The sequence below is a fragment of the Typha angustifolia genome, chromosome 5, assembly GCF_048772165.1.
Source record: "Typha angustifolia cultivar Huaian chromosome 5, ASM4877216v1, whole genome shotgun sequence".
In the NCBI taxonomy this organism is placed as follows: Eukaryota; Viridiplantae; Streptophyta; class Magnoliopsida; order Poales; family Typhaceae; genus Typha; species Typha angustifolia.
This window is the reverse complement of record NC_133243.1, coordinates 1,067,907-1,077,690: the sequence shown is the minus strand read 5'-3', so window position 1 is coordinate 1,077,690 and position 9,784 is coordinate 1,067,907.

Sequence of the window (9,784 nt, the reverse complement as noted above, 5' to 3'; positions counted from 1 at the left end):
CCTCCAGGTGCGCCGACCCCAACACGGTGGCTGCCAAAATCGTCATTCAAAACATTGAGGGTGAGAGAGTAATGAGAGGGAGAGTGAGAGTGAGAGGGAGACTGAGAGAGCGAGAGATAGAGGGAAAGAGGATGCACATTGTTGCTCTTGCCATACTTTGTCGTCTTTGTCGCTACCGCACTTCATCACGGTTGCTGCACTTCGTTGTCATTGTGGTGCGTCATCGTTGTTAGGGTTTAGGCTTTTAGCGAGAGAGAGGAGAGAGCAAAGATTTTTTATTTTATATAAGGGTTAATGGTTAGTTAATTTTAATGTGTTAGGATTAGGGTTAGGACAAGTGAGTGGAATAGATGAAGTGCACGTATTTGGAAAAGAGCTGAAATTTAGCGAACTAGCTCAACTATCTCGTGTGACTCAATTTGGGACTCTTGATCATGACTTTGAGCTCTAGGATGACCGGTGGAATAACTCAGTGGGCTTGCATTAGCTAATTGAGCAAGACTTAGATGTAGCTCAAGAACAATATGTGCCAAACACGTGGGCCCATGAGCACAACGTGAGCTAGAAGATCCAGCTTGCGTACTAGTGATACCTTGAGGACAAGTACTTCATCACCGTTGAGGACATGGTTAGTTAATTTTAATGGGTTAGGGTTATGATTGGGGCAAATTGGTGGAAGGGATAAAGTGCACGCATATCAAGGAGAACTGAATTTTAGCGAACCAACTCAACCATCTTGCGTGACTCAACTTGGACTCATGAGCATGACCATGGGCTCAAGTACAAGCCCAAGAATTACTGATGGAACAACCCAATGGGCCTTCATCAGCTGATTAATCCAGACCTGCATGTAGCTTGATATGACATGTGCCAAACACGTGGGCCCACGAGCACGAAGTGAGCTAGAAAATCTAGCTTGCATATTAGTGATACTTTGAGGATAAAGTGTCAGAAGTGTGATGGATTGTTATGATCCAACTATGAGATTGAGTCAAGTCGAGTTTAGTTGGTTGTTTTTGCTTATTACTTTTATATTTGAGTTAAAGCGGATAATCCACATATGTAAACCCAATATGACGATTTGGATCAGACGTGCTATGACTCTACTTCTATAAATAGGAGTAGTCATAGGTTAATTAGAAGTCAAGGAATAAATATCGAGTTAAGTTAATTTAATTATTTTGCATTTATCTTTAATCGTAGTCGTTTATTTTTTTCGAAAAGTAGATCTAATCTAAAAACCTTACTCCTGCCTCCAAACCTTAGGTACCGTTTTCCTCCACAGGCCACTCTCCTTTATGACCAATCTCCACCATCCCATAGCTGTTCACTATCTTTCAATGATTGTTACTATGTCTATAATTCTATTATGTCCAATTTTGACTTATCTTCACTGATTCCTTCACTTTGACCTCAGAATCACTTTATTCCAAATTCATTAGATTCATGACTATCGAGGCTACCACTCATAAATTTTTTCAGAATTATCCGATTCATAACACCTTAGGACTTGATGCTTATTTTCTTATAATAGTAGTAGAGGGGTTGCTTTAAATATCTTGCATCAAGCTTGTAAAGCATGATTAGATTCAATCAAATTATATGGCTGTGGGTTATTCCTCAAAAATAATAATATTCATACGAATATCTTTATAACTTAGATATATTTTTGAAAGTCTATAAATTAATGTGAATAGTATAACTAATTAATAAGGAGTATTTAACAAAAATATTGCTAAGATGTCATTCAAACACCTAAATATAACTTAGGTATATGCATTTGAACATCCATGGGGGCTATTAGAACGCCACTTGGTGCCTTTTGTACCTCGGACTGGCAACTTGAAAATTAGCACTAATTCAAGTATTGAATCTTCATATCACACTCTTTACACATTATTTTAACACAATCAATATGAGGTTATGTTCACTTAATTGCCAATAAAATAATATTACAAAGGTTCCGGTAATAATAAAGATATCAAGGGAAATCGCTAAACAGTTAGATTGTAGGAAAATAATATATAAGAATCGTTGTTAAACACTGTGATTTTTCACGTGACGCTGAATTAACAAAAGTAGCTTGAACTCTCAAAATCTTTGGAGCAAATGGAAGGAACGATATAGATAGATGGAAAAAACTTAGAAATAAAAGAATTAGGAAAATATATGAAAAGAATTATAAAAAAAAATCACCTACATATCCATTATTCATAAACCTTGCACTTTTGAAAGCAAGCATGTTGCCCGCCTTGCCGTGAACATGAGGTACGAATAAGAAACTTAAGGCTTTATTCGCTTTGAGTTCAGGGACACCCTCTAAACTAGTTCAGGGACTTCTAATCTGATTCAATAACCAAATATTTTTTAATCTTTTTATATTTAACTAAGTTCACTCTACAAAAAATCAAGTAATCAAGTTTGGGATTTAGCCTCAAACCAAACAAAGCCTAAAGAATTCAAATACATCACACAAATTGATGACTTATTACTATTTATGTACAAGGATTACAAAAATTTGGTAGAAAGCTTCAACTTCCAGCTCTAGAGGATAAATTTGCTTGGCATGATCTTTGTGAAACCTACTCCATCAATACAGTCGTGACTCTAGTAGGGCTTTAAAAAAGTCAAAGTCATATTCTTTTTTTTATAATGCAATGTCAATGGAAAAAGAAAAGGAAAAAGAGGAAGCACATCAGAACTAACATTTCCATGCAAACAAAGAAATTGATCGCAAGCCCAATTTTCTGAATAGTAACATGCTTTAAAGGAAAAACTTGGCATGATTATCAAACTGAAACAAGTAGAATGATTGCTTCATTACAAAGCACTTCTTAAATTCCTTCTAGCTCACTTGCCTCGTAACATTGCATTTGGCATACAATAGTTTTTAGTTGGTTAAATACCTTCTATATTTTATATTTTTCTTCAAATGTCACGTCAAACTTATTAGAATCCTGTATTAGGTACTCATAAGAAATGACTGGATCAGTCTATTTAGATAAGTTAATTCTGATCATGGATAAAATGAGTTAATTTTAATTAGATTCTGAAATAGTTAGTGAAATTTCTAGTTGACATGAGTATTATAATAATGTGTATGCAAACTCAAGAAATGCAATTATTAGACAACCTTCCCAAATGAGATTTGGGAAGTGTTGTCTAATAATTGGACACTTAGGCAGGGAGAATAGAGATAGAAAAAACTGATATTCCTTAAAATGTCCCCAACGAAAGGTCTAACACTCTAGGTAATTCAAGCCCCACTCGAGATAAACCAAGAGACACACTTACGACCAATAGGGAGACTATAATTAATGAAAGTAGATTTTAGAGCAAGAAGCAACGAGAAAACCCAATGGTCATCTAGGACGAAAGTGGATTTACCATCTCCAATAACTTTGAGTAAATCTTTCTTAAACAAAGACAAAGAATCATGAAAATACTTATAGATCACTGATTTGCTTGCTATAGCCCTTAACTTGCTCCCAATGTGGCACTTCCTATACTTGAGATGCATGAGTTATACCCAAAGCTTATCATTCCTCATAAGCAAGTTCATTGCTCTTAGTCCGACCTAGCCTACTCAACAACCATAAAGGTTGCAGATCCTCAATTCTCCCTCATACAATGGTCTTTGACAAACATCCTAGCTAACCAAATAGAGCCCAAGTTCAGCTCTCCTTTTTTCCAAAGGAAAGACCTTATTGAATTATTAACTTTGTCAAATGTCGAGATAGGAATAAAGAATTACTTATCAAGCAGGCAAGAAGGGCAAGAATGGTGAATTTAATAAGATGGCCCGCTTGGCCTAGAATAAGGTCATATACCTCCAACTCTCAAACATAGAATTAGTCCTACTAACTAATTTGGAAAAACATATTTCCCTCTCCACCCTGGAGATCTTCCCGTCCACTCCCCTTTGCCTACTCACAAGCACAAAGCTTCTCCTACAATAAAACTTTTCATCTCCATTAACTCTATTCTCCTTCCTGTCCCACAGTTTCTCAAAGGCCACATCGAGCCTTTCTTTTTGTCAACAATCTACTCGCTCTCCCTCCCATGGACCCATCTGATGCGGATCTCCTGAAGAAGTTCGCCAACATACTGGTGGAGGATAAAATGGAAGAATCTATCTCGTTGCTTGAGGCGAACACTGTCCCAACTAGGAAACCAAACCTATGTTTAATTGGGAAGCTCAGTTCGGATCGAACAGTTAATGACTCAGGTTTGAAGGCTGCCCTTACTAAGGCTTGGAGCCCAGAAGGAGCATTAACCTTTGTGGAAGAAGGCAAGAACACCTTCCTCATTGAATTTGAACTAGAGATAGATAGATAAAAGGTCTAGTACAGCTCACCTTGGTCCTTCAACAGGGATCTATTCTCAGTCGCCTACTTCGCTCCTCACAAGCTAGTCAAAACATAAAATTTCTCCTACTCAGAATTCTGGATATAACTACACGGACTTCCTCTAGAGTACTTCTCAATGAGCACATCCGCTATCCTCGTTGCGAAAGTTAGTGAGCATATTCCTTCTGAAAGGCTTGACCCCATAAAATGAGCTAGGTTCATCCAAGTCAAAGTGAGTCTAGATATATCTAAACCCTTCATCTCCTCTCTCACTGTCACCTTATCCAATGGAAGAAGTCAAGAGGCGTTGGTGAAATATGAGTGAATGCCTAGATATTGCACCTTCTGCGAGAGAATCGAGCACGAGATGCAGGAATGCATGCACTTTCCCCCTCATTTGCATGGCCAGCTTCTATTTTTTCTTAAGCCAAAGTTCCTAAACCTTGGTGCCTCGTAGAGCCAGCCGAAGTAGGTACTAACGATGGGGTGAAGATCGGTCGCAGATTAGGTCTCTAGCGAACAACTCTGAGGCAAGTCGTTCGATGCCTACGAGCCCTAGGGCGGCTGAGTCCCATCCTAGCCCTGGTTTGGACATCCAACTATCCTACCACGCCTTGGACGCAATTGGAACTGATGTGTCGTGAGCTGCCACGCCTAGCCTGTCGACATTAATTATCTTTGTTGTAGGTGCTCCAACTGTTGAAGGAGGATACGCTAAGGACAGCTTGAAAGGGGAAATCCCTCCACACCCATCCTATGTTATCCCGAAAAATTTGCAGATCTACAGCATACTAGTTGAAATCATAGGTACACCTACCCCTATCAGCCTGCAACCCAAGACACCTTAATCACCACTCCACCAACCTACCCTCCCTACAACCAAAGTTATACCCCCATGCACATCAAATCATCCCACCACCACTAAAATCATGCAACCCATGCAAACTTAAACAACCATTAAAAGACACATGATACCACTCTCGCTCCCTTTGCTAACCTCACCATTGAACTCTCCCCCACTGCTGTTGCTCACCACAACCAAACAACTCCTTGGGCAAAACCTCACGCCACCCTACATTGCCTACTCCAACCCCTTCATCTCTCTCCCAAAAGGCATCCCTAACCTCACCTAATAAGAGGAAAGCCCAATTGGAGCTTTCCTCCGCTTCTAAGCGCCTTTCCTACCCCTCATCTACTCAACATGATAGCCACCCCTCCACCCAAAATCTGAGTGCAGCAAAGATTCTCTCCTCCGTCCTCAATGGAGATAATGCCCTTTATCAACAAAAAACAATGGCTAGTGCGGCAAGGCCTAAAACGCTATAGGATAAGAAGTGAAGATTATATCCCGGTATTGTTGAGATAACAGAGGATCCTCGACAATTAGGGATCTTAAATAGATTCTCCTTAATTTGGGTGCCCACATGGCTTTTTTTAGCAGATACAAAGTGTAGTGAAATAAAGGCGAAAGCCATTCTCACCTCGATTCCTCTTTGCAACCACTTCATTGTCTTTTTAGTATATTTTGCTGGGGGTCTTTGGCTGCTTTGGGACATCAGTATCAAACTAGATGTTTTGGAAGCCAATGAGAGCTTCGTCTATGCTAGTGTAAGCATCCTTTCCAACCCTTCTAACAATTGGATATTCTGTGGCGTGTACGATGACCTTTACCTCACCGACAGATCCACTTGCACTTCCCGGCCATCTCCAACGACCACAACCCCCTCCTCCTATGCACTTTCCTAATAACTTAAGCCCAGAGCAGAAGGTTTTGAATTGAAAACTGGTGGTTCTCTACTCAATATTTCAAACCTTTTTGTAAGCTCACATGGAACCGGAGTTAGGAATCTAACAATCCTCTCTCCATTAAGGTCAGCCTATTCTGCCAAGACCTCAAAAGCTAGGCCAAGAATCATGGAGGAAACCTGCTTGCTTGAATCAGGAGGGTGAAGAATGACATACAATGGATCCAATCCAAAGCTGCCATGATGGAGGAAGATTGTTTCAAAGATCGATCTCTGCGGAGGGAGCATGACCATCTCCTCCTCGAAGAGATCTATTGGCACTAGAGAGCGACGGCTAGTTGGCTGTCATGGGGCAATCGTAACAGTAAATTTTTTTCATGCTTCTGCTATGGTCAATCATCGTCGCAAGTATATCTTTAGTCTTCACATTGGAGAAAACAAATGGATAGTCGACCAAGCAAAGATTTGCTTAGCCTTTGTCCTTTACTTTAAAAAACTCTTCAAGACTACGAGCCCCCCGTCCATCTCAGCAAGCCACGTTGGACTCTTCTCCAATGCTCCCGTTATTTCTAAACTAGCGGTGTATGACCTCCTCGCTTGCCCGGCCACGGAGGAAATAGAACTGGTCATCAAAGGGTTGGGTCTTGACTAAGCCATGGGACCGGATGGCCTCAATGACCGCTTTGTCCAAAATCTTTGGCCCATTTGGAAGGAAGACATTTCATCAGCCATCAAAACCTTCTTCTAAACCGAAATCATGGATCTAGTGTTGAACCACGCTACTATCATATTAATTTCGAAGAAGGAGAGCTCGAATACTGTCGGAGACTTCTGCCCTATTAGTCTCTGTAACACCTTCTATAAGATGATTGCAAGCTGCTAGCTAGCAAGCTCAAATCTTGTCTCCATAATATCATTTCTTACTGCTAGAGTGTCTTCACCCCAGGTCGTCAAATTCTTGACAATCAAATTCTTGCCCACGAGGTCATGTAGTTTCTCAAGTATTCACAAAGTAAGGTCAGAAGCTTCACTTTCATGGCCGACCTCTTCAAAGCTTTCGACCGAATGGAGTGGAGACTCACTTACAACTGTCTTAAGCTCTATGGGTTTCCCAACACCTTTGTCAATTAAATTTATTGCTACATTGCCACCACCAGTTTAGCTGTGGACATCAATGGCGAGTTGGACAACTTCATGGTGTATAAGAACTTCATGGTGCATCTTAGTTTTAAAAACAATGATAGAATTACAATTGTAATGCTTGAATTTGTCAAGTTGTATGCTTGTAATACTAAAAAGCGAAAACAACTATCTTGATCCCTTACTTAAGTTTTTAGAGCTGTATGTTTGTATTTGCCAATTGCATATACATTATCTGTAGTTTGCTTACTTGGATTAATAGATATCAAGCTTATTACTTATTGTATTTGCCCAATGCTTATTCCAAGTTGGCAAATAGAAAAAATGCGAAAAAATATATGTATATTTTTTTTTCAAAAGATGCCTCAAATGTTTATAATAGTTACATGTATTTGGATGGCAGTATTATCCAGTTACAAGATGATATGATTAATTATGAGGGTGGGTTAAACAAATTTACTAAAGTGGATGAAAATTATAGTTATGATGAATTGGTCGAAAACATTTTAATAGCGAGTAAACTGAGTACATAACATTGGAGTATAAAATTAGTCTATAGTAAAGTTTTTATAGGAGAAAACTAGAGTTTATTGGAATTGATAATGATAATAATATTGATGTTATGCTTAATATTACAAAACAACATAAAGATATGTTAGAAGTTTATATTGAGGGTACACTAATTGTTGACAAAGAAAGTAACCATATTGATACACTAATTAAAGCTCCACTAAACAACCATACTAATACACCAATTGATGTTACTTAGATATTTAATGAGTCCTAGTAAACCAAGTCCTGAAGGCCGTAATGAACCACTTGGAGTTGCTAGAATTAATAAAGTTACTGATATAACTAATGAATGCTATAGTCAACTATCACATATATGTTTGAATGATTAATCTGCTGAAACAGTTGGTACACACATTATTAAAAGTAAAAAAAATAATTATGTATTATACAACATACTATGCGATAATAAACCATTTGAAACAACTGATGAAGAGGATGTTGGTGCATTGTTAGATGATAGTTTAACTGATAATAAGTTCGATGAAATTATAGTCGATTAAATCATTAGTTTTGACCTGATGTTGCAATTATATAATATAGATTTGACACAAAGGTTATTGTTATTAATCCATTTGTCAGCTTATCTTCTCCTTTGAGGTATATAGACAATGATTTACGTGTTGGGATGTTCTTTGTGAGTAAAGAAGTAAAAATATGTCTAAAGAGAAATACAATTAACAGACATCACTTACTCAAAGTTAACGCTTCTATATCTAATATTTTATGTGTTAAGTGTAAACAAGGCAAGAGAGATAACTGAGCCACTTGTTTTATTATAGATATTTATAAATTGATATTTCGGTAAGTACTTGTACATAATTATATTTAGCGTTTGTCTTATTAAGATAATTATAGGTTTGGGTATGAGAGCAACTACATATGGGCAGACCAAACAAACGTCTAACTCTTGTGGAAGTTATTAATGTTGAGCCTTAGCCAGCTCAGCCAGGTGATGTGCTTGACGCCAGATGGCAATGCAAGCAAAGTAATGATCAAAATCATGCGTCATATATATTGTGTTTCTATCCAGATCAACTATACCAGCAACGCGATGATAAGATAATATTTGTAGATATGTAATGATTGGGAATTATAATAATATTTTAAACTCAATAAATCTACTCTCTTCATTTGGAGATGGAAACAATACTAAGTGAATGAGTAAATAAACTTATAAGGGGCATTGCAATTTATATGGATTCTTTCCAACATTATCTAGCTTTTTATAATCTAATAATAAGATTACAATAAGTAGAAATAAATAATCTTATACATAACCTAAATAACATGAAAGATACAAAGCTAATTTATGTCACAAGAGATAAACCTAGCATTTATCAAATATTAAAGATCTCCACAATCTACCGCCATCAAAAAAATGTTTTGCCCTCGAAATTGAGTAACGCTCGTTAAGAACGAAATATAGAACTATTTGTGTTAGGGTCACTAACATTCTATGAACCTAAAAAAAAAATTTTACCCTCAAAATAGAAAAAATCATTAGAGATTACATAAATATTTATTTTTAATTCCGAAGATATCAAGCCAATTTTGCTATTGTCAAAACTTAAGAGCACGGTAATATAAATAGCCCATCATAATTGCTATTATTGCTAAGCTTATAAACTAATTATAAGCTAAATTTCTTTGCGGAAGAAATCAAATGCTCATGACCGCTCAAATTATTATTATATTATCATTGAAACTATTTTGCCGTTATGTAAATTATTAAAATAATTTGAAAGCAAACACATATTATTTGATATCATAACAAGAAAAAATAATGATAAATACTTTACACTCAACATCAAGATTGAAGGATATATAGTAGTTAATCTTAGCAACTATGGGCTAGGAATGTCCTATGAATATTCTGCCAAAAGTGCCAATTATAATATTTTAAAATTTTTTAGTGACAATTATATCAAAAAAAATACCTTTTCATTTATATAATATATTGTTTGTCCTACAAGAATA